Source organism: Mauremys reevesii, linkage group 16 (genome assembly GCF_016161935.1).
Source record: "Mauremys reevesii isolate NIE-2019 linkage group 16, ASM1616193v1, whole genome shotgun sequence".
In the NCBI taxonomy this organism is placed as follows: domain Eukaryota; kingdom Metazoa; phylum Chordata; order Testudines; family Geoemydidae; genus Mauremys; species Mauremys reevesii.
In genome coordinates, this window is record NC_052638.1 from 18543077 (window position 1) to 18569319 (window position 26243).

Here is a 26243-nt window from a genome sequence, read left to right on the forward strand (position 1 = left end):
GGAAATTAGAGGTATTCCACCCCACTCATCTCACACAGCAGTGTAAATGGACATGACCTTCTTCACTTCCTGTCCTAAACTGTCCAGTTGAATAGCTACGATCTGTTAAACAGCTGCAGCATTTCACCCCAGAGGGAGCTGCATTTCAGTGGTGAGCGAAGGCAAGCAATTCCTAGACTCAGATCTTGTCAATGAGTTTGTAACGCCCTTTGGAGTGATAGGGGAGGAAAGATGCTATCTCGCTGTAAGTCATTACGCTGACTAGCTGGATAGCTCAGATCTGCATGGGCCAGTGCAGAGCCCCTTGGAAGTCAATGCGGCTCTTCACAGGCACAAGAGTCTGCTCATACTGTTGGAACCAATAGCAGGATGGGGCTAAATAGCTATGCTCACCAGTGCTCTGAGCCAGGGGTAGGCAACCTATGGCACGTGTGCCGAAGGCGGCACGCGAGCTGATTTTCAGTGGCACTCACACTGCCCAGGTCCTGGCCACCGGTCCAGGGGGCTCTGCATTTTAATTTAAATTTAAGTGAAGCTTCTTAAACATTTTTAAAATCTTATTTACTTTACAGACAACCATAATTTAGTTATATATTATAGACTTATAGAAAGAGACCTTCTAAAAACGGTAAAATGTATGACTGGCACACAAAACCTTAAATTAGAGTGAAAAAATGAAGACTCGGCACACCACTTCTGAAAGGTTGCTGACCCCTGCTCTGAGCAATCAGTCCCTCTGAAAATGTCAAAGGGGAGAAAAGGACGGTGTAGCAAGATAAGATGGTTTTAAAAAAAAAATCTAGGTTCTGGCAGATCAAGGAATGGCAAGAAGCGAATTCCAGAGTCAAGGGTTTCTTATAAATAACTGCCTGGCAGATGCTCCTTCCCATTCATAGCACAGGAAATTCAGCAGGAGAGCTCCCCCTACCCCCCTTTGATATCATCTGTCACTAGAGCTGGTTAGAAAATGAGGCTAATTTATCAGAAAATGTTTTTTGTTTTTCATAGAAAAATTTTGAAATTCAAAATGTTTCCACCAGGTTTATCTATTCCCTGACACAGTTAAACATCTGACTAGTGCATAATATCCCAATATTCACAATTAATTCCTACGGGAACGTTTCATCATGGTGACACGGTAACTGCTTTCTACTGAACACGGGTGTGCTGGAAAAACATGCCAGGTCCCCGTCAGCAGGCTGAAAATGCCCTAGAATGCAGAAAATGACAGCTGGTCAGCAAATTTCTAAGATTTTGAAATTTTGATGAAAAATTAAAAGCAATTTTCAGAGCTCCTCCCCCTACTTTTCCAGGCAGCCTTACAGAAAATATTCAGGAGGATCCTTCCACAGTCTATGTTGAGAAATTTAAACATATTGCACTTTGCCAGTACAGCCACTGGGGAATAACATAACCCTACATAAAAATGTCATCCTACATAAAAATGTGCATGGTTTTAAAAAGAAACCGTGTCAGAGGTGACTAGTGTTTTAGTCTTTGAAATACTGCATGGAAACAGTGCTGTTTGAAAACAAAAATATGGGTCCGTAACATAAAGTGAAGAATGTACTTGCAAGTGCCACTTACGTAGTCATAATGAAGTGGAATGATCTCAACAAACCAGACCAGAGTCCAATGACTGACTCACAATGCTATGGTAACACCACTGTGATTGAGTACTACAAACCTCTGCCAATATAGCTCTGTGGGTCAGGAGCGTGAAGAGGTGTGATCCTTGACCCACAGAACTATATTGACAGAAGTCCCGAGCATAGATGCAGCTCTACTAGCAAAACTGAGGTTTTTTTGTGGTGGTGTGGTTATTTTTTTCCCACTTGGGGTAAGGAGTTTGGAGCTGGAATAAACTCTGCTGACAAAAGTTCAGTTTTGCTGCTGTAAGCTGTGTCCGCAGTACAAGCCCTTTGCAGGTATAGCACACCAGTATAACTATACTGGCAAGTTGCTTCTAGTGTAGAGATAGCCTATCAGGATCCTGGTCTCAATAAAGAGTACAGTATAACAATTCCCTGCACTCTGGCTCCAAACATCCATAATGATGATAATATCTAGCTCTCACCTAGTGCCCTTCATTCATAGATCTCAAAGCACTTTACAGAGGAGGTAAGCATGATTATCCCCATTTTACAGATAGGGAAACTGAAGCTGATAGAGGTCTAGTGACTTGCTGAAGGTCACCTAGCAGCAGAGCCAAGACTAGAACCCAGGTTTCCTGAGTCCTGGTTTAATGGTCTAGCCACTAGACAACACTGTCTGTACATACAGCAACCACATCTGCCTCAACTTCTTGTTTAATTTCTGATTACTTGAACCATTAACAATGTAAGTATAGATTGGATCCAAAATACATGAGTTTTTCTTTTGACTTCAATAGGCTTTGGAACAGGTCCTCTAAGAATAAATGGGCAGTGATTCCTGTTAACTCATTAATAACCAGAGCTGCAACTAACAGCTGGCCCTAGAACTTAATGGAGAATATAGTTATTATTTCATAAAAAGAAAAGCCAATTGAGATGCCATATAAAAGTTTCATTCATGGAATGACTAGCCCAAGGCCGGCTCCAGCTTTTTTGCCGCCCCAAGCGGTGGGGAAAAAAAAAGAAAAACCCGATTGAGCTGCCGCTGAAGTGCCGCCGAAGAGGAAGAGAGGGACTGAAGGACTCGCCGCCGAATTGCCGCCGCAGACCGGGACATGCCGCCCCAATACCGATGGAGGGCTGCCCCTTTTCATTGGCCGCCCCAGGCACCTGCTTCCTTCACTGGTGCCTGGAGCCGGCCCTGGACTAGCCCATACTTTATCACATAGAGGGTGATGGTGCATAGCATTGACATTAAAACAATTTCAGACAGGTACTTTACATATAAAGAGGAATAAGAAATACAACATATCTAAATGAAACCTTGGTAGAACTGGACTCATTTATATTAATTCCGCTTAAAGAAACAAACCTATTAAGAGAATACACGTTCTGTGAATCAAACAAAAAATATATTCCATAATAAAGTGAAGCCCTTTTAAATGAATAATTGATGAAGACTTGGAATTTATAAAAAAAAAAAAATTCCAGACTTAATTTTCAAATCTGGGTTCCAAAATGTTACCTGCGTGTTTTTTGTGCACAAGATCTCAGTATCTTTCCAACATAAATCTTCACCATTTATATAGTGGTGTTATCCACATGACAAACTACAAAGCTATTACTTTATCATGCATATTTGTCTGCTTCCCTTTCTTCCTCTTCACTAACGAAGAGTCTGGAAACTTCTCCAATAAGTGTGGATCTTAGTGTGGAAAGATTCTGATTATCCACCTCCCCTTCCAGTCACAACCACCTCTTCTCTCATTTGCAATTTCTTAACATTCCTGTGGCAACTACAGCAATTGCTTATTTGGAAAAGTTGATGCAGTCAAAAGTGTCTACATAGATCCAGTATCATGTTAGCAGCTTGCTCTCTGTGGACCACCAGCAAAAGTTATGCAGACTAGTGGTCCTTGGCTGCACTTTGAGAACTTCTGTACTAACCTATTTCCACTAAGACTACATCAAACATCTGAGCAGCTTCAAACTACTGCACTTTTCATTTGTTCACAACATTCTGCCAGATAAATTTTTACTAATTTCTGCAAAATCTGTGATCTGGGCTACAGAATGGACAATATTGGTTGCTGGACCAGTGATAGCTTTAAGGTCTGGTAACTTGTAATCTATCAGGTCTAAAAGTGGGAGCTTTAGCCCAGTGGAAAGAGGAGAGTCTCAGGTTTTCAGTGGACACAACACTTGCTGCTTGCCCTAGCAGATCCCTAAAGTACAGTGACTGTAGAAATATTATTGTGGGATTCCATGTTGACTGTAGCTCACTGATTCCAAATCAATTTGCTCATTTTATACAAGTAAAAGAATAGTTTTTCTAACTGCCAGCCCTGTAAACACAGTCTGGGCTCTGAGAGTCCAAATGGGCTGTTTCCTTTTCATGGTTCATCATTAGTAATAAAGATTCTGCAGGCCAAATTTGGTCCCCAGAGGGGAATCCCCAAAGACACCAGTCCAATATCCCTCGGCAGACAAAATTCCCATTGAAATTCCACTGACTTAACTGGTAGCCTTGCCTATTTTAGGGATATGGAATTGGGTGTTTATAGTGAACCTAGGTAGTGTGAAATTCCCTCTGTGGTGAAAGTAGAGTGAAAGTCTCATTTTTGTTCAATACAGGTTGCAGTTCCAGTTTTCCAGGGATATTGGAAGTCTCTGGAGACAGAAGCTTGGTTCATTACTTAGCTCCCAGGCAAACCTGTACTAATGGCCTCTACATACCTATCATTTTATGTGAAACTCACGTGATTTAGTTGTAGATATTTTTCCCTACAGATTTCATGAAACACAGGACTTGGGTTGCATTGCACAGTTCCTCTTCTATAAACTGAAGCAAATGTGAAGTGTTTACAAGAACTCCTTGCAGGTTGATAGAAGAGTGTGTGGTAGGTATATTGGCATAGTCTTAGACATTTCCCAGCCATATGAAAAAATACTGAAGCAACCCCCACCCTAGGGTAACCAGATAGCAAGTATGAAAAATCAGGACTGAGGGAGGGAGTGGGAGGCGTAAGAGGCGTCTATATAAGAAAAATCCCCAAATAGCGGGACCATTCCTGTAAAATCGGGACATCTGGTCACCCTACCCCACGCCCATATTTCTGTTCTCAGCACTCCATGTGATCCTGCTGTGCAAAATGAAGCTCGGTTATTACAAGGTTTCTGCACCTCAGCTTCAGTCAAGGAATGAACAGATACACTTTGTATATCCTAGGTCTTCCTTGTCTTCCCAAGCCAAGCTTCAGCAACAGCCAGAGGTCAGTGACTGCTTCTTAATTGTACTAGGGGCCCCAGAACACCCCAGGGATCAGATTTGACATTCAGAGAGCCATTTTCAAATTGCATAGGTACATTCCCTACAGCAGCTTCACTTTTCTTCCAACAACTACCATGGTGGTTTTTTGTTGTTGTTGTTTGTTTTTTAATGGAAACAATTTTGCAGATTTTGTAATGTTCATGATCTTTTTCTGCATTGCCCCTTTTGAACTGCAGGCTCCACTGTGACTTGTTCAGGCAGGACCAGCAGACCTAAAAAGTCAATCTTCATCTCTTCTTGGTACAGTACCATCTACAGAAACCAGAGTATAAATGCAGAGCGAGAAAGGGCAGCAACAGCGAGAGCAGCAGAAAGCAGTGTGCCTGGGAGAGGGGTATGGAGTGAAAAAGGGAGAATTGTTTTTTGATGTATTCGTTTCCTCTTATTAGTATCCTTCTAGTGGTGTTCAGGCTGAGATAGCTGACCTGTCCAAAAGTTAGTGATCCACACACAATCCACTCCCAATAGTGCAAAAGTAGAGACATCACAGAACAAAAATAGCAGAAGTCAAGATAAAGGAAGAAACCATGGGCTGCTAGATATGAGTGGGAATAACCTAAGTTCACCCAAGTGGCAGAGGTACTATCTTAGTTTGCGGAGAGTGAGGAAAAAAATTCTTAACCATCTCATTCTCACACCTATAAGCACATCTCTCACTCTGTTTTCTATGCTGCTACTGATAAAGACTGCCCACACATGAAAGGATTTGACAGGGTACAAGGTCAACCTTACACAATCTCCTCTAATTATGTGGGTCTGGCTGACCTTATTCTAGAGCAAGGAAGGGTAACTGCAGACAGAGATGAGAGGGGAAGAAACTGGCAAAACTTTTCCTGCCACTGAGGCAAGGATGCTGCCTATTATTGTGGTCCATGATTTCCATAATATAGATTCATAAATGCAGACTTTCAATGAGCAGGACACTAAATAGAATAATCAGGTGACTATCCAGGCAACCACCAAGTTGGTAAGCCCAACAGCCCCACCCCAGTGCAGTTGCTCATGTCCCAGAGGAGGTGAAATGAAAGTTACAAGGAATTCCAAAACCTAACTAAACCAGACTGTCCACAGAAGAAACATGACAGGTCTCCACTTTTCTGTTTGCTCAGCATTCTGCATCTCCTTTCTCACAATTGCTCTTTCCCAAAGAGAAAGAGAAGGGGAAACATACCACCAAGAGTCTCCATGCACAAGTGCTGTAAACTGATTTTGTTAAAATCATCATGTGTCTTGCCACTTTTTCTTCCCTTGCTCTTTCTTTAGAAGCAATTTCTTAACTTAGAAAACAATTTTCTTGACTAAAGTGCTTTGTTTTTATTTTCCTTGCATTGTGCATGTGGATGTATGACACAATTAGGATCCCTAGGATAGTCCAATCCAAATGTTAGCTGCTTGGCTGCCTGCAGTTGATTTCTCCTTGGGCTCATAACTATCAGGTGGAGAATATTGTACAAACTTTTCCTAGCAAACTTTTCCTAGCAACTTTCTTGTGGCTTTGTCAATTCTGTAAAGACATCTAAAGGGTATTGTCAAAACAGTATCTCAAAAGTGTATCCTGGAGCTTTGTGTCGCTGAGTTTGGGAGGATTAGAAAGTGACAAGAAGAGATTTCATAGAAGAGGTAAGTCAGTATCAGCTTTCATAAATATTACATAATAATGCATACCCAAGACCTGAGCATCACTTTTCTTGAAGTTAAGTCTAGCTCAAGAAAGAAGATGAAAACACAAATTGACACAAGATATTAGTGATCACGAATCACTAAGAAGCTGCATAGTCTCTTCCCTTAATATATAGCTTCTTGCGGAGACAAAGATGTGGATGAACAACAATAAAATAAATCACTGGCTCCCAATGCCAGGGGAAATGGGGTCACAAAACATGATTATTTGTTGCCACCAAGTAGTTCTGTAAATGAAAATATGTTGCAACAACATACTTACTGTGGCTAATAGAAACTGTGGGGGACATCTGGGCACATATATGGTCAACTTGATATACCATTCTCCGGAACACGTTCTGAAAAACAAAGTGTAACTTCTCATGAGAAATTTTGTCATGTAGGCAGCACTCTATTGATCCCAAGATACAAGATTTCTTGGTTCTCATATAAGCAACAAAGAATCCTGTGGCACCTTATAGACTAACAGACGTTTTGCAGCATGAGCTTTCGTGGGTGAATACCCACTTCTTCGGATGCAAGAAGAATATTACCCACTGAATACCCACTTCTTCTTGCATCCGAAGAAGTGGGTATTCACCCACGAAAGCTCATGCTGCAAAACGTCTGTTAGTCTATAAGGTGCCACAGGATTCTTTGTTGCTTTTACAGATCCAGACTAACACGGCTACCCCTCTGATACTTGGTTCTCATATGTTCATCATATTTTGTCTGTGGGAATCAAAGACCTAGAAGTGTATTAGTGGATTCAATGGGTTTACTGTTTTCCCATCAGGTCACAAGTGTGTTATTGGGCTTTAAGACCATATAACCATAAGATTTGGACATGGTTTCTCCCCCTCCCTCTTACACTCTTTCTTATGAGAAATGAAGCCAAATCTGACATGCCCATGGCCTGATTTTTAGAGGTGCTGACTGCTGAGCACCTGCAGTTCCCATTGACTTCAAGAACAGTTACAAGTGCTCATCATCTCTGAAAATTGGGCTCACAAAGTTGATATATCTCCTCATAATACAGGATTCTTTACAGAAGACCTTAAAGGTTAGAGTAAGTTAAAGCCAATGTATAGTAGCCTTCCAGTAGAAAGAATGGAAAAACAGGTGGATTTATGTAGAAGCGGATTATACCAAAATATTATCCTCTCTTTCTGAACTGGTTTGTCTGGCTACTTGTCTTTAAGGGAGTTTAACAATCCCAGCCCACTCACTCTGTCTTGGTATCTTCTCCTTCCTAAAGTCATCCTACTATGAATGTCCATCCATGAGACTTATTGTCACTTGTTAGCTGGGAACTGGATTCAGGATATCCAACACATTTCTCAAAGCTCACCAAAGAGCCATCAAATGGTGTCGCTGTGGGTCATCACTGACCTCGGCTGGATTTAAACCTGCAATCCAAAAGTGAAAGGTTCTGCAGCATAGCCCATTCCTAACCCCCTGAGTCATTCAATCCCAGCAAAATACTTTTATGATTATTACAGTACAACTAAATAGACAGAAATGTATAGGTGATTTACAGGACAAAGTACATACCCAAAAACAATCTTGAATCTGTAGTGAGTATTTCCTGAGCTGTGTTAATCCCACTTCTGTATGTAAAACCTACTGATAAAACCACCTGCTGGCACACGACTGTTCTCCTGTTCATCAGGCTACTCAGCAACTCTAACAAAAATAAACTCCTCTACTCTAAAGAAGAGAATGAGAAGAATAAACTGGCAAAATATGGAGAGAGATGATTCCTAAATATAGGTACCTAAATACAAAGGAATTTGCACTATTCGGTAGTTGCACTGTTCCGGTAACAGTGGATAGTCAGTGGAAAGCTCTCTTTATGCTCTTTTTCAGGGGCTTGAGCATTAGCTCTCCTTACCATTTTGCTGATCAAAAGTGGGGCTTTATTTTCCACCCTAACCAGTGAAACCCTGGCCACATTGAAGTCCATGGGAGTTTTGCCATTGACTTAAGGGGGACCAGGATTTCATTGACCATGTTCAATTTCCTTTTAAAAGGCCCAATCTCGCTCCCACTGAAGTAAACGTGAACAATTTTAAAATCAGGATTTGGGCTGGAATTTCAACCTTCCTCCTCCCTGGGCAGATGCTGATTTGAACTTCCCTGGAGCCTGAAAATGAGAGAACCAAACCGTCTCAAAGTCTGACATAATGCCATCAGAATCAGCCTCTAGGAGATGCTCAGAAGTGAAGCAAATCCTTTCCCCTCCTTGGAGAGTGAGAGCATTGTGCTACTACAAAGCCAGCAAGCTGGATCCACCTCAGTCTTTTCATTCTTTGTACTACAGTACCATATTCTTTCACATAAACCCTTAATGTATTTAAATTGTATTTGTAAGATATTTAACCTAACAATTGTACTTGTCAGTAGCATGCAATAGCTTTGCACAGCCCTAGCCAGGATATTACATTTCGACCCTATTGGACCAGTTTTCAAAAGCAACCACTAAATCTGCATGCCATGAACAGCACACAGAAGTACCTGGATAAGCAATTGTGGATGCCCAAGAACTCTGATGGCTGGGTACAAATGGCAGCTGTGTGTGGAAAAGTCTGGTAGCTGTCATCCCGGCAAATTCCCCTTCGTCCCCCCAAACCTTGTGCGTGCAAATGCAGAAGTTGGGTTGAGGCCACTGAAAATATGGCCCATTATGTTTTTATGCCTAACTTTTGTTATTTCCTGGCATGAACACACACAGTTTGGCTCTCTGAAACATATCTAGAGCAGTTAAAGAAACTAAGTTATGCTAAGAAAATAAATACAGGGAAGCTGTTTAATAAATTAAGTTCTAAAGGCAACTTTGATTTACACCTGCTCAGGATATAGCTCTAATTATTTTAATTTCAGATCGTTTAAAGGGAGCAGCCTCTTATATGGAAATCACAGACTTTATTCCAACTTGTAGAGGCCAAACCCTGTGTTCCTATTCAGACAAAGGAGCAGACCCTCAGGTGGTGTACATTGAAGTCAATGAAGTTATGACAACTTACACCAGCTGAGGATCTATCTCTAAAACTTCCACTGGGATAAACTTTGAGATCCATCTTCAGTTCTTACTCTAATAAGAACACCGTATTTTTTTCCCCAGATGGAGACTGAGCACAGAACCTCAGGATTTGGTCCCAAATACTTTTAAAAAAAATCATGGTAATTTTGTCTAGTAAAAAAAGCAGTTGATGGATATTATTGCATTTCAGACTTGTCAGCTGCCTGTTACTGTTAGATGCCACAGTGATGATTTTGATGTCATTGCCTACATAGATATTCATTCTTTACTGCCAGGGACTTTGTTCCAGCTGTTATGCTGGGATCTTTGGGATCTCCAGTTTGCTACACCCGTTTTCTGCCGATGTACTTCAGTTAAAGTCAGTGGAGTCACATTACCACCAAACCGGTAGAATGAGAGAGTTTCATGCCATTGCCTTGATGCTGTTAAATAGTCCTTTCTTCAAGTAGCACAAGAAAACACTAAATAAATTTTTGGAAACCCTAGGTATATGTATGTGGAGGTCCAGGGGGGAGGGAGAGGGAGAGAACTACAGACACTTTGAGGTAAACTTGTACTCAGAAAACATTTTACAATTTTCTTATTTAAAAATACAGAATGGATGCTATTCCTATAAAAGTTCAAAAGCACAACCAACTTTTCTCTAATCTAACCTTCTTGGCATACTAACAATCAACTGTTAGCAACAAATAGTCCAAAGAAAATGAAATGTAACCCAAATACCAGATGAAACTGTCCTGCTATAAATCACAAATCTAACCTGTATTCACATTCCAATAGCACTCCATTTTTCCAAGAGTCAATTATTCTTTGACCTCACATTTACCTTTTTTAATGGACCACCAGTAATTAACGTGAAGTCCATTTATTGCAATGCCATATGTTAGAAACTAGAATATATATAGTTGTGCTGTTTGGAAAAAAGTCACAAATGTACTTTTTATGGGGATAGTTCAGTCTGAATAATCACAATTTACCATCTGACAGGAAAGTTTTCGTGATGTACAAAGCAATGAAATACAGAGGCATGAAAATCACCCATTGTTTTGCTAAATGTATTTCACTTGGGTCTGCATAGAGATAAAATAAGTCTCACAGACTGTAATTTCTACCCTGGAGCGTGTTTTACATGCTTCTCTTTTTAGGAGCACATAGTATTTTTATATACACAGATAAGTGGAATAGACTGAAGGAAAAATTGTCATGAAAGTCTTTCTTAATCCTTTTTTTGTCAGAATGCTGATACGGTGCTAACTATAGAATTAGGAACCTAACTTGAGGTTTCTCCTTCTAAAACTCTTAGCCCTGACCTTCTGGAATGCTGGCATGGTCTAAAAGAATGAGCACTATACCAGGTATCAGCAGTTCTGCTCCCAACTCTTCCACTGATTTTCTGGGTAACCTCAGGCAAATCATTTAACCCATCTGTGATTCAGTTTCCCCTTCAGCCAGATATTATTAGCACTGTCTGACTATCGCAAAAGGTTTTTAAGAGGTTTAGTTAATGTTTGTACAGCACTTTGAAGATAAGCGCTATGTAGGTGCCAGTTATTGTATTATTTATCTCCAGGAGCCGATAACGAAAGCAAGACCCCACATGAGCATAAGTGTTCGTTTGCAGGATCAGTGTCTTAGATACTGAAGAAGTCACATAGGTTCTGTGGTTTTTCTTAGGCTGAGCCACAGCATAGGTGTGATGAGTCTAATTTTTCTGCAAATTACAAATTAAATCTAAGAGCTATTTAAATTTCTGTCATATAAAGTCTGTTGCTTTGACTTGGGATAGGCATCATGGCAATTAAGTTTTCAGTTAATTTTAGACTTCAAGAAAACCCATTTCTTTCTGATTGCTTTCAGTGCTGCAATTTGAAAAAGTGCTTTTTCATTTCCAGTGATCTATTTTCCGCAGGGGTTATTACAATCAGCACTATTCCATATAGCTCCGTAAAAACACTGGAACTATTGTAATTAACATATCAAATTCTTATATCTGATGTCATTAAATGTGTTACATTTATACAATGCAGAGAGTATTAAAAAGACAAACTAAAATATTCTGTTAATAAAATTGGATTAAATTAGTCTCTCAACACTGAAAAGTCGTTATTCCAAAACTCTAGGGCCCAGTCCTGAACTATGGCTGAGAATCACTCAGTGCAGCTCAGGAGACAGAAAGAAGTACAAAAGTGGATTAAGCTGGCTTTGTACAGCCCCTGTGCTGGGGCTGTCCAGATGCCAGGGTGGTCTCTCACATAAACTAGAGTAATCTTAAAACTGCTCTAATTCATGTGAGCTCAACAGGCTGTTAAGGCAGTTTAAGATTGTGGAGTGCAGGGTTGCCCCAGCCACAACCTCTTTCCTCCAGCCATGTCTCCTTTCCCAGCTTCTGTACACCCCCAAAGGATCCCCCAACACAAGGAGAATCTTCTGGGTTGAGGGCTGCTTTATGGAGCAAAGAATCAGCCCTAAGTGTCTGTGACAGAATTTTAATGTCCTCTGATATTTCCATTTTGGTCAAAACAAATATAGCTGATTCAAAAATATTGCAATAAGAACTCCAGGTGCCATGGTGCACAGATACGTGAATGTCTGCCTACTGAAAGTTGGAAAATATATCTACTTACACACACTTTCTTTTACTCAGGTCCATATAACACATACACATGGGGAGATGGAGAATGGAAAGTGAAATTATACTTAAAGAAAAGTTGATAAAACAAGGAAAAATGTAATAGTATTGTTATCCTCAGACTTTGGTATGTCATGTTTCTTGTGCTCCAAGATTTGGAGTTACTCTGAAATGTATATCTCAAATATTATGCACTAAGTTATGAGAGCTAGAAAACTTGATGTAATATATTTATGAAAATCTTAGATAAGTCTTACTCTGGGCAGAATCTGGAAGAAGTGAATGAGATCTGTGAATTAAATATTGTGCTTAAATGCACCTGTATGAAGCAGTATGTGAATAATTTTTTAAAAATTCCCAACCATTTATAAGCCTGAAGCAAGATTTCAGAAAGGGACCCATCACTAAAAATTTTCTCCACACAGGCAAAGGTGAACAATTTATGTTTTCAATTACACCATTGCCCCAAGTTATAAACCTTTGAACTCTGAAAACTGACTAGGTAAAAGAGAATCTTGTTTGTTAGTTCTCAGTAACTTCATATCAGATTTGTGTGGTTGACAAGTGAATAGATTGCATCTGACTGTTATGCTGGGGTTCTTTTTAGTTCATACATCGTAACCAGTAATAAAAGGTTCTGCAACTGGAATTTTGTTAACAATTTGGCTAATGATACACAAGACAGAATGGACTCCAACTTGCTGTCTCCTATAGCTAGCTGTGTTGGCTCCATGGGACTAACTGGAATAAAAAGCACTAAACATTTATTTGTGTGACTAGATTCAATGGACAGGACTCAGGATATGCACCTTAGCCAAATTCTGCACTGATTTACATCTTGTGCAATCCCATTCAACTCTCAATGCCAGCAGGATAGGTTGTGCTTCTGTGGGGAACTCATTTTACCCGGAGTCACCTAATGAGTCAGTGGCAACATCGGTAACAGAATTCAAGCATCATGCTGGTTCCCAGTCTCCTGTTGTAACCACTGGATCACTAACTGTCTCCTGATCAGAATAGATCTGAGACTGATTATAAGTCAGTTGTGCATAAAGAATCCTAATTTTTTTAATGCTTCCATATTTAAGAGAGTGCTTAGCTTTCTTGGGTGACCAGAGGTAACTTAGTTCCATCTTTCTAGTGAAAGAGGATATATTGAGGGGAACAGAATTACTTTTCTGGATGCAAAAAGTCAGCTATGTACTGGGCCTTTGATTCCCCCAATGCATCAAACTGCATAATGCTATTTCCTAATAGGAGCATTGAGATGACAGTTGAGAAATTTGCAATATTTGGCCTGTCACACCTTTCCAGAAGGATTGAATACAGGGGCAAGATCAGAAAATATGTCACAGATGCCCACTTCCCCACATTGTTTCTAGCACACTGTGGACTCCAGCAGCTTGGCCCCATAGACAGAGTGTGCCTAAATACTGTTTCAGCATAATCTTAAATTAGATATCTTGCAACCTCATGCAGAAGGATCCCCTATGTATTGAGTTCCCAAAGGATGCCCGGTGGCTTTAATCTAGCTCATGTCTTCATGACATATTCACTCAAGAGAGTTGTTTGTAATGGTGTTGAAGGGTGCCGGTAACCAATAAAGGAATGACAGGCAAGCTGCTCTATTGCTATATTTTGCTACCTATCATTTTAATGTTACTTTGAATGTATGAATTATACACCCATTGTGTGTAATTATAGTTCTCCTCCCAACCCTGCTCAGGGAACAATGAAAAGATGGTGCTGTTAATATTAAAAACAGCACATCGTTCACAAAAAAGTTAGCGGACACACCTTAATTCCTAGTGCATGAGGATAGTTAATCAAAAAATGATAGGACTAGAATGAGGATGGGGCCAGAAATACTGTTTATGATTTCTGATGGAATTTAATTAGAAAGGATGTATTAATAGCATTTACATCTGCAATTCTGTTTTGCTTTGTTATTAGAATTGCTTTATCCAGACCCTGGTTGATATGAAATACATGTAACAGCTCTTTATTAAAAAAATAAAGCCTGTTTCATAAAGAGTGAAATAATGTGGAAAAAGTCAGCTATAATGAAACCTAATGGCAATAAACTCCAGCAGGAATCTAGTTCTTATCCGCTTTCGTAAGAGTTTATCTTTTGGATCAAGAGATGATTCCAGTCGATGAAGTCTTTTGGAAAAATTCATACGCTCCCTGCCCTAGTAATGAACCTTCAACCTTTAGTTTTCTAAGTGTCACAAGGTTCCTGAATGTGAAACTAACCATTTGGACATTTATGCTGAAAAACCAATTATCTATGCTAATTGGTGTGCGCCTACTGTTTTGACTGCTTCATCATATTGCTTGGACAAATCCGTACCACCCACAACGACAAACTGGGTAGAGCATGAAGGTTACAGTAGAAAACCTCTTAACTAGTCAGCTCTGAAGCCCAGGCACAATCATTAGTTTCCTAACGGCAATAGCAAGGTCTATACTTAAATTAATGGAAATCTTTGCAGTACTTTGCTGAATGGAATGACTGGAAGATTTATATGTACAGATATACATAATTTATTACAACAAAGGAACTGAGTTTCCTTCGCTTCCCACTCAATATAGAACTAGTTTATTTTCCTTTTTTATTAATTTTTCTCATACAGAAATAAATAGATTTAATATATTCAGCATATCCTATTGCACCATTACTTCACTTGTAAGATATTTAGTACTGTGGTTTTTTAATTTGTTAATTAAGAAATGAAGGCTTCATTGATTAAGGATTTATTCAATAAGATTTGCAAAATGCTTTGCTCAGATGGAAGGTGCTATAGAAATGCTAAATGTTTTTATGATTTCTTTATTATTTTCCTCCCTTTCCATTCAGTATTATTTACTTATACTGCAGTATTGACTAGAGGCCTCGGTGAAGGATCAAGATCTGTTGTGCTAGGCAGTGTTCACTGCAGTAAAATACAGACAGCCCATTCCCAGAGATCACATCTTGGATTCTGACAAGAAGAAATAGCAAGATAAACAGAAAAGTGGCAGCATGTTGTGGGAGGGAACTATAGTAAAGAAGGGCATGAGTAATAGCTTAAAGTAGTCATGGCATTGGACAAGAGGAATGATGGGAGTAGTGGTTAGGGCAAAGAAAACCAGGATTCAATTCCATGCTTTGCCATAGACTTCCTGAATGACTTTGGCAAGTGTCTCTGGCACAGTTTTCCCACTCCGAAGAAAAGGTAAATAAGAGTATTTCCCTAGCTCATAAGAGTGTTCTGGGGATAGCTATGGGGACCATAGAAGTACCATAGATATAGCAAGCCATTGCTCGTACTAATTTCCTGGAGGCTTAGTAGACATTCCACTCCAGCTTCTCTCCTGTTAGTATAGTGCACTAAGTTGCTTTGGAGTGTGGGCTCTTGGGTGGGGCTGAGGCAGAGGGGTTTGGGGTGTGGGAGGGTGTACAGGCTCTGGGCTGGGGGTGTGGGTTCTGGGGTGGGGCCAGAAATGAGGGGTTCAGAGTGCAGGAGGGAGATATGGGCTGGGGCAGGGGGTTGGGGTACTGGGTGGTGGTGAGGGCTTCAACTGGGGGTGCGGGCTCTGGGGTGGGACTGGGGAAGCAGGGCTTGGGGTGCAAGAGGATGCTTCAGGTTGGCCGAGGGGTTCAGAGTGCGAGAGGGGGCTCAGGGCTGGAACAGGGGGTCAGGGTATGGGAGGAATTTTGGGGTATGGGCTTGGGTGGCGTTCACCTCAGGTGGCTCCCCACAAGTGGTGACATGTCCTTCAGCTCCTAGGCAAAGGCATGGCCAGAAGCTCTGCATGCTGTCTCTGCCTGCAGGCGCTACCCTCGCAGCTCCCATTGGCTGTGGTTCCTGGCCAATGGGAGCTGCAGAGCAGGCGCTCGTGGCATGGGGGGGCAGCGCAGGGAGCCCCCATGGCCATCCCTCAGCCTAGGAGTCAAGGGACATATCGCTGCTTCCAGGAGCCACGTGGCGCCAGCTAGGGAGCCTGTCAGCCCTGCACCAGCTGGACTTTTAATGGCCCTGTGTAACAGGGTCGGTACTCACCCCTGCCGCGCCTCCTGCTGGTTGGGCTCAGATTGTCACTCAGTCCTGCCCTGGAGCGCCCTCAGCAGGCTGGTGACCCGCCTGTTCTCTGGCCCCGGCGTCCCTCCCTGGACCCGGTGCCCGCTATCTATAATTGGGTCTCCCCCTCCCAGGGGACCCCCACGCTACTATCCCCGCCTTGCCTCAGTAGTGGCTACTGTCAGTCATGGTCTAGCCCCACACCCTGGGGCAGACTGCAGTATCAGCCCACTCATCACAGGCAAAGGGGGTTTGGACCTGCTGCTTCGTCCTACCCCTAGGTTGCCCTCTGCAACTCCCAGTACCTTTGGCCCTTTGCTAGGCCGCAGCCTGGGGCTTTCCAGGCTGGAGCTTCCCTAGCTCCTCAGCCTGTCCCCCAGCCCTGCTTCACTCAGGTATCTAGTCTCAGCCTCTAAGCAGCCAGGCCCATCTCTCTCTGGAGGCAGAGAGAGACTCCTGGGCTCTGGCTTCCCTGCTTCTTATAAGCCCCAGGGCTTCAGTTTGGGGCGTGGCCTCCAGCTGCAGCCACTTCCCCAATCAGCCCAGCTCTGTCAGGCCACTTTTAACCCTATAAAACCCCGGAGCAGGGTCCACCCTGCTACACCCTGTCAGTGGTGCTGACCAGAGCCGCCAGTGTCCCTTTTTGATGGGTGTTGTGGTCGAAAACTGGACACCTGGCAACCCTAGGCACAGACCACAGCATTGGGGACAGGGTAGGAAGTAGCCCAAGGAGACTAGCCCTTGTGCCAGGTGACATTAGCGTGTTTCAGTCGGATCTCTGCTGATTTGGTGCAAGTACACTTGCCACTGCCAGAGCCCTGGGCTGAGACTCAGTAGAGTAGGGAGGGCCCAGGCCCCTACCATGGCTGCCACCCACCCCTAGGTGAGGGTCCACTTCTCTGACTGGCCACTAGGCCACTCAGCCCTGTGGAGAAGGGTGGCCTCATAGGCTCTGGGTGTTAGGCCATTCCACCCTGAAGCAGAGGGCAGACATAGTGACTCAGGTGGCCACTAGGTCACCTAACCCTGTGAGGAAGGGTGACCATATAGACTTTGGCCATTCACCCTCACTGACCTGAAGGTAAGGGTAGTTAGGTAGACATAACCATGGGGCTACGATGCCCTTGCCGCACCCTCAAAGGGGGACGGGGTCAGGGGCGGCTCTAGGATTTGTGCCGCCCCAGGTCCCGCAGCTCCCGTGGACCTCCTGCAGACGTGCCTGCGGAGGGTTCGCTGGTCCCACGGCCCCGGTGGACCTCCCGCAGGCATGCCTGCGGATGCTCCACCGGAGCCGTGGGACCAGCGGACCCTCTGCAGGCATGCCTGTGGGAGGTCCACCGCAGCCGCCCGCCGCCCTCCCGCGGGACGCTGCCCCAAGCGCGCGCTTGGCGCGCTGGGGTCTGGAGCTGGCCCTGGACGGGGTGCACTTGCCCTGTGACAGGCTGCTACAGATACTTTGGATTTAGCAATGAATATATCAGCAATGTGTCTGTCACTGACTCATTTCCAGTATAATAATTTTTAAGAGATGTTTATATATCTGAAGAGGATGTGGGACAAAGATACAAGATGTGGGCAAGACAAGAATTCCTTCAGGAACGTTAGCTTGTGAAAGCATCATGTGATATCACTACTGCACCATCTTTCATAAGTCATTTTATGAGAGCCAGAGTGCTTAATTTCCCTCGAGCAGCGCAAATGCTGGAGTTGGTGTTAGAGACATAAGAAGTAATAGTTTGCTTTGTACAGGCAAAAGGCACCTTCAGGGCTCTCCATCCAAAGTAGGCCTGTGGACCAATGCACTGCACACACCAAGGTGAATAGAATGGGGGTAGGGGAGAAATGGTGGTGTCCTTTATAATGAACTAAAATGCCTTAATTTTTTTTTCTGCTGCTTCTGTCCACCTCCCTTCAAAATACCAAGAAGTGTCATGTTGTGTGCAACTAGGGTTGTCCACTTTGGCTAGATGAATTCCTGGAGGTTTCATCACATGACATTATCTTTAATTAAAGATTAATCTTTAATTCCTGGGGACACCAGGACAATCCTGGAGGGTTGGCAACCCTCTGGGCAGCAAGGAGAAGGGTTGATTGTTGTTGGAGGACCAATTGGCTGACTCAGCTGAGTACTGGGAACTTTCTCAGTCCTTAACTGTGAAGGGGATGCAGGGGTACTGGGGCCTTAAACAGAGCTTTCTGCCCAGGGGGGTTTAGTTAAAACAATTTGAATAAAAATCACTCCCCTTTTCAGTTAATCAGGTTTGGCTTCCTTGATATCTGATGTCATAAACACCTAGTGCTCCAGTCACCCATACAGTCTTTCAGAGTAAGCAAGACCTGAATTTCTTAACAATCACTAAACAGATCTGCACACGCTTCCCCAGCCTCACCCTAGATTAACAAAATAAAAATTAGCCAGGTCCTCTACAGACCATAAAGAAGCCAAGAGGGCACAAACTCAACATCTATCCTTTACATGTCACTCTTAAAAAGTGAACCCATCTGTGGTGGAAATACGATCCTATACACAGATTGGTGGGAGACCCGGTTCCACACCTTGTGCAAAGGTACTCCTCGTTCTGATAAGGGTCGGTTCTGTAACAGAAACATTGGATAACTGAGCTGTATGTTTCTTCACACCGGGGCAGCACATATGCGTAGGGAGCTCTATGACTTACACACCTGCCCTTAGGAAGAAACCATCCTACAGAGGGGCACACATGCTACTTTCCTCAGAGACTGGGATTCCTCATAGAGAAGAAACATGTTATTACAGTAAATAAGGACACGTTCAACATCATGTAAATCTTGTTATAACAATTCAGTGGAGGTAACTTTTAGGGGAAAAACCACAAAACTAATCACAGTTTCCATGAGGGAACAGATCTCTGCTAGTCAGAATCACAAAAGGAATTTCTTCAAAGTCTGCCTGCTTCCTATCACAAAACGTTTATGGGATCAAGAAAGACATATGTCTGGCCTCTATAGCAGGCCTCGGCCCTGGCAGGGAAAAGCACTTTGTAGTCCAAGCTCCTATTTAAAAAAAAAAAAAATTCACTTTAACTGTCATGACACTGAAGAAGACCAGGCCCCCAATCCAAATATAATTACATTCTTGAACCCTATAAGCTAGACTGACTTTCATGCCATTTAAAAATGCTGTTCCTCGTTCCAAGTGTTGCACAATCTGCAACTGCATCAGAATGGCCTTTCCAGAAACAAGGCTTCCTCTTACTTTTTGTATAGCAGTTTTCTGTCTCAGGTGGTTACAAGTTACAGTCAAAGAGCTGTCTGTGACATGCTTTCATCTTTTTACTGGGAGGCATGCTACATGCCACAAAATGCTACAACCTCTTCTTTTGTTGTTGTCGGAACAATTTTCATTTTGTTTTGCTCTCATATGAGGGAGGTGAAATCCTGACCCCTCTGAAGTCAATGGGAATTGGCCATTTATTTAAATAGGGCCAGCAATTCACCCATCATGTTTAGAAACAGTAACTACACAGCAAGCTGCACTAGCAGACAGCCCAACTAGGCAAACTCCTGTCTTATGCAACCACTTTAAAATAGACTTCTACCTTTTCGGCTGCTTGTTTTGTCAGTAATAAATATTCAACTCTCCAGCACAATTAATGACCTGGACAAACTAGTCAGTACTTTGGAGACACCTGCTATTAGTGTCCACATTCCTATTGCCAGCATTGGTGTTAACAGCACCAGTTCCAGAAGTGACAATGGGCAGTCACAGAGGGTCTGAGTCTCCTATCACTCACACCACTGTAAATCATGAATAACTCCAATTAAATTAATCAGAGGGCCCAATTCTTTCCTTCAATACAGGGGTGCTATTTCTATTGAGCTAACTTTATAGGGAGTTGCTGCAAACCTATGCCTGGCAGTAGAAAAGAAGCCAAAACTTTCGCTGTGCTGCATTTTTAAAATGACAGTGCTTCATCAACAGCCTTTTTTTATAACTCTGATGTCAGGAGTCAAGATTTCCCACTGTAGCAGAAATGTGATAACTCCTTAGCAGCAGGGATGTCTAGAGCTAAAAGAGATGTGTACAATTGTAGTAGCAGACAGCTATTAGGAAGTGAAAACATTTGTCTAACTCAGAGCTAGAATCTATACTTATCTGGAAAAAAAAGAGCATGTTTTGCAAGGGAAATTTGCTTTGACCTTTAGATAAAGACAGTCTCTGCCAGACAATCAGTTTTTGCTGAAAACTGTTTAAGATACATTTCATGATGAAATCAAGACTACAGTTTACCTGTACAATGCCTTGGTCATGTCTGGCAAAGATTTAGAAGATACTCATGTGAGCGAGTGTAATCCACGCATTCGTTTCTGGACATAAAGACCTTCTGAGTGTGTAACAAATCCCCATGCTCTGGAGTCTACATTTAGATCTCCGAGTCAGCAGAACGATTTGTAAGATTGCATGTAGCCAGGCGACACTGTATTGACTAAATATGTACAGTAATAATAAATAATTAAACATTTTGCATTTATATTGTATGCAGCTCTTTCCATTCAAAGGACTCTATGTGCTGCACAGTGGCAGAGGCTGTTCATGTTTCTTGTTTTCCACCAGAGGGTAGTATACAAATAGATAGTACATGGGCCTGAAACTTGACACTTCCAGGCAACCTGTGCCCATTGATGTGTTGTCACAGCTGCAGTAGGTATAACTGTCTGGCCTAGCATGGTTTTGGGAGAATGATAGTGTCCCAGGGGAACAACTGTTTTGATGAAGAGGTCATTGATAGCTCTCAAACACAGATTAATTGCATGGCGGGAAACTTGTGTATCAAATGACAGACTTCAGCCCTGATTGTGTTTGACTTGAACATTCTTAAAACCTTGTTATTTCCTAATGCTACGATTTGCTGCACAATCGGGTAAGGAATAGAAAAGAGCATGGGCCTGAACACAGTAAAGACTAATATCCTTCTCTCCGTCCAACATTCTAGTCTGAAAAGACGTCAATGACTGAAACGTGAATGGGAGCAACGGACTCTCATTGTGCTTATTGTGATGGCATAGGTAGGTTCTGGCACTAGAATTACTACAGTGTTACAGAATTCCAACAAGTCCCTGGCTCTCAGGCTTATTCAGACACTTGGGCTCCAATTATAGTGATATCTTGCTCTCAGACCAATTAAAATTTCATAATCTCTCCACCAGCCTTGGTGGACAGAGTGTTATGCTAGGTCAAGAAATATCTTCTAGCTACACTACTTCTCTAGGAAGTCTTTAGGCCTTTGAGGAATTGTACCTATATAGAACCTATGAAGAAAGGCTGTAAAAACACAGAACTTTCAGTTTCCTTGCAGCCATTTTTGCAAGCTATTTTATTCTACATTTGGGGGCAAGAAAATTAGGCTTTGAAATGTGAGTCGTAGATAAGGCTGTGAGGAAGCTTAGGATCACAGCCTTAGGTGAAAATAAAGCTGTAATACATAAAGCATTAAAAAGGTGAAGCATAACAGAAGCCTCCAAAGACTTCTGAACAGCTTCAAGGAAGCCTGCCTTTTTGCTGTGATTTTAACATGAGTTATATGGCACTAGGAAAGACCTGTTTCTGATACTAGAGAAATGGTTGCATTGTTATTTTCTGCAACACACCAGGGGCTTTATTTTAATCAGTGGTAGCTGTCGTTTGGTCACCTTTTTGTTAATAGTTATTGATTATATAGCACCTTTTGCAAATCTCACAGCACTTTACAGGATTAGGGGAACTCCTAAAGCAAACTTATTTTCCCCCTAAAGAAGACTTTCATTATAGGCCAAATCCTGAGGTCTTTAATTAGCTCTTACTCAGTCCTTACTTCTGGCTTCAGTGGTGGTTTGACCATAGACTAATTGGGTGCATCAAAATTCAGCCCAGCAGGAGTTTTGCCTGAGTAAGGTCACCGAATAAGTTGTAGGTTTTTTCCCTGTAAGCAGAGAATCTTTATAACCACATTTTTGATTTGCATGTTGTATTTCATTGGAACAATCTGAGACTTTCATCCCATGCTATGGGCTAAATACCAGCAGAGTAACTGAGGGCAAAATGTTTCCATGCACCTGACTTCACTACCAGTTAAACTCCTTGGAACTCCCCTCTACCCCCTTGTGAGCCCCTCACCTCTAGTTGGCTGATGCTCCACAGCTGTTTTAGAGGGCTTTCAGCTCTCCCTCTGTGCACAAAGCCACTGTGGTCTCCAATGCCAATTCTACCTTCTGATTCCAGTTCTGAAAAGCATCACCTCTCCCAGGCTGATTCTCAGCCTGTGAAATCTATTGGGGACCAACAGCAAGGAGAGAACGGGCCCAGTAGGAATGCAGGCTGATGAAGGATGAGGGTTCTCAGCAAGAATGAAACTGGATGGGTTTGATCTTGCTTTTGCCAATGGTCTCAACCCAGCCCCATCTCCAAATGCTGTAAGAGAGAATGTCCCCTCTCTGGATTCTGCCACTCCCCTGCCTACAGACAGTGCCTAGAGCTAAAGCCCTGAAGCAAGCACTCCTCAGTGGTGTTTCTAGGACTTTATCCTGTGAGGTGGCAAAGAATTTTCCCAAAAGGGACACTTCCCCACTCACAACTCTGTGGTTTGAGAATGGTTAATTTAAAGAAGAGCTGGGCCCCAGCTGCACAGTTTGAACCTAAATTTTCCCAATTTCGCCTGGGATGGAGATCTGGAGAGTTGGTTCTGTGCATTAATGCAGATGGGAGAAAGCTGCCAAGTTCAGATCCAGGACTTTGGTGCAGGCCCATCACTGAAAATGACACACGTTGGTGCATTTTACCATGTGTCATTCCTGAAATACTCTATAAGTACTGATTTAACAGAGACGTCCTGATTTGCACACCCTCCTGAAAACAGTACAAACCCAGTGCAATGGCCATTGCCAGAGTCTCGTACTACATTATGCTGAAGATATTTGGTTTTACCTCATGACTTGCTTTAAAAATCAACATGGTACAAAATATCGAAACATTGAAGGCAAGTTTGACTTGTGCAGCAGCCTCAGGGGAGCAGCATGCAGTAAACAAAGGGTTTCAAGGCAGAAGAACTATGTTAGTGAAAACAGTCACCCCTCTGACTTCTATTACAGGGTTCCAGACAGCACCAGGCATGCCACTGAAATGCTCTTTCTTATTAAGGTAAGCCCATGATTGAGTCACATCACGCCATCACTGACTACTGCAAACATTAGTTGTTCCCAATTTTTGTTCACCAAAGTGGAGGTCTCACTTGGTGGTAAAACAGCATCATGAGTCAGCCCTGCATGGTTTGTACAATTTCAATGGCTTGCCAGTGCATGTTAGTTTCATGGATGATGTGAGAGGCTGCAGTAGGTATTGGCTGAAAAACCAGCATGCTTGAGTCTGGTTTCCTGCAACCCCTGTGGCCTGAAGCTATAGAGGGGAGGAGTGTGCTACTATCGTCTGTTGGTGAACAGGAGAATGAGCAGCTAAGAGCTGCTTGTTAAGTGGTTTACCCAGAACTCCAGATAGTGACAGACAGCTGCTTTCCTATCTGTCTTTCTATTGGTGAACAGGGGAAAGTATGGCCATGGTGAGAGCTTCATTTGCATAAGCTTTCTACCCAGAAATCCTCTATTGAGACTTTAGGGACTCACCAGAACTGTACATGAACTCTGAATTGGTGGGGTAGTGGGCTGAGCTGAAAAAGAAGGAAATTCGTGCCTTAGTATAAAGAGTGCATCCCTGGCAGTAGGGACTCTGTTCAAGGGTCCTATATGCCATTGAACCTTCAGAGATGATACACAAATGGCTTTGGGATGAGAGATGATGCTGAGGTAGCATTTTAGTGAAGCTACAGAGGACAGCAGCAGAACTGAGTGAACACCATTGCAGGTCCCCCTATCCAGCCACTCACATAGCTGAAAGTACTATAGCTGGATTAGGTGGTGGGGCTTTGGGACTAGACCAGGCAGCTCTTCCCTTTGGGGCTGGAGACAGGCCTGCACAAGGGCACTTATGGCCTCTGGGACTGATACCAAATCATTAGTGGCATATAGGGGAGGGAAAAAGGGGACAGTGATGTGTTCAAGGGACATTTGTTCATCAGCTGGTCACACTGGTCAGCAGGTAAGGAATGGAGTTTATCAGTGGCTTTACCAAAGGTAAATCATGGCAGACCTTCTTTAAGATGGTAAGTAAGATGACTGATTTTGTAGATAAGGGAATGTGGTAGGTCTAATCTATCTGGACTTTAGTAAAGCATTTGCTATGGTAACACAAGGGAAATTATAACTTGTGTTGGAGAAGATGGTGATTAGTACCAGAATAGTATGGTGGGTAAGGAACTGGCTAAATGGGAGATGACAATGGGTTGTGCTCAGAGTTCTCCTGAGCTGGAGGGAGGTTACTAGTGGAGTTCTTCAAGGGTTATTCTTGGGACTGATGGTATGTAATATTTTATTAATGGCTTTGATACAGAAAGTAGGAGTATGCTAACAGGAGCATAACCAGTATTTTCCTATGGAGGGGGCCCAGAGAGTGCTGATTTGGGGGGTCTCCCTGGGGATGAGCATATGATTGAGGGGGCATGAGTCTCTCCAGGGTTCCACTAGAATTCTCATTCGGAGATGGATTTTGTGATCTGTGTCTCTGGGGCAGTACCAGTGTCCCCCCTGTGCTGGGCCTGGAGGTGCTCAAAGACCCATGGGGGCATCCCCATCTGCAGGGGCACAGACAGAAGCTCCACTCCAGTGCAGAGGAGTATGGAGCCTTCCCTTCTAGGGACTATAATCTCCTCAAACTCCCGTCAACCCCATACTCCTACCTCCCCCAGCCCCCATGCTGGATCAGCGGCCTGAATCCCTCCAGCAGCTCTGTGTTGTGGAATCAGTTGCCTTCAAAGGTGCGGAGGAAGCTCAGTAGCCCAATCTCATTGAGTCGCTCCATGCTGGACCAGAGCAAACCACAGGCGGGGCCCAGAGCTCATAATCCCCCACACAATGCCTGAGCCACAGAACCGCCAAGCCAAAGAAGGGACAAGGAGCCTCTCAGGGTGAGGGGTGTCTCTGCAGAGTGTGGCTCTGAAGGGTTCAGGCCCTGGACAGCCACAGACAGGGTTTAGGTGGACGTGTCTCAGCCTCTGCCCCAAACTGTGATTGTGTTAGTGAGCTGTAGCATCTATGGTCAAGGCGGGGGAGGACTGGGGCCCACACCCTTCCTTGCGCCCCAGTGTGCTAATTAAATATGTTGTTGATTGTGATGGGGGAGGCGGGTAGCTCCCTTTTATGGACACTCAGACAGCCAGTTAGCTATAAAATCCCTGTTATTAGCTGTTCTCTACTTGCTTTACCTGTAAAGGGTTAAAAAGTCCATAGGTTAAAGGAAGGGAGTGGACACCTGACCAAAAGAGCCAATGGGAAGGCTAGAACTTTTAAAATGGGGGAAAAAAACATCCCCTTTGTCAGTCTGTTGTTGTTCTGCTGGGAAGAGGAGCACAGAGCAGCAATGCTGTAAAAAGATTTGGGCCAGGTATGGAAAATAATCAGATCATACCTAGAAACTACTCATTTAAAACCCCAGATATGTAAGTAGATCAGGAAATGTCTAACAAGATGTGGTTAGGTTCATTTATTTTTTATTTCTTTATGGCTTGTAGACTCCTCTGTGCTAACCCCAAGTGCTTTTGTTTTGCTTGTAATCTTTAAACTGGACCTCAAGAAGCTATCTTGATGCTTAATCCTTGTAATAGGCTTTTTGCTAGGTTTAAAAAAAAAACAAAGTTCCATATGTATTTTCTTTCTTTTTGTTTTTAATAAAATTTACCTTTTTTTAAGAACAGGATTGGATTTTTGTGTCCCTAAGAGGTTTCTGCACAGGTTGTTTAATTAGCTGGTGGCAACGGCTGATTTCCTTTGTTTTCTTTCTCAGCTCGTCCCCGGGGGGTGA

At 42.9% G+C, this 26243-nt stretch overlaps 1 protein-coding gene across 7 annotated transcripts in view; it reads left to right on the forward strand.

Moving 5' to 3' along the window:
- ZNF423 (zinc finger protein 423) overlaps positions 1–26243 on the forward strand; it is a 402730-nt gene that overhangs the window by 26981 nt on the left and 349506 nt on the right. The window contains exon 1 of one of the 7 annotated variants that reach the window (XM_039503478.1): positions 23457–23474. The exons of the other annotated variants lie outside the window; for them this stretch is intronic. The gene's annotated coding sequence lies outside the window, so the exon portion shown is untranslated. Of the gene's footprint in view, positions 1–23456; positions 23475–26243 lie in introns of those variants that run through there. 7 annotated transcript variants of the gene reach the window in all.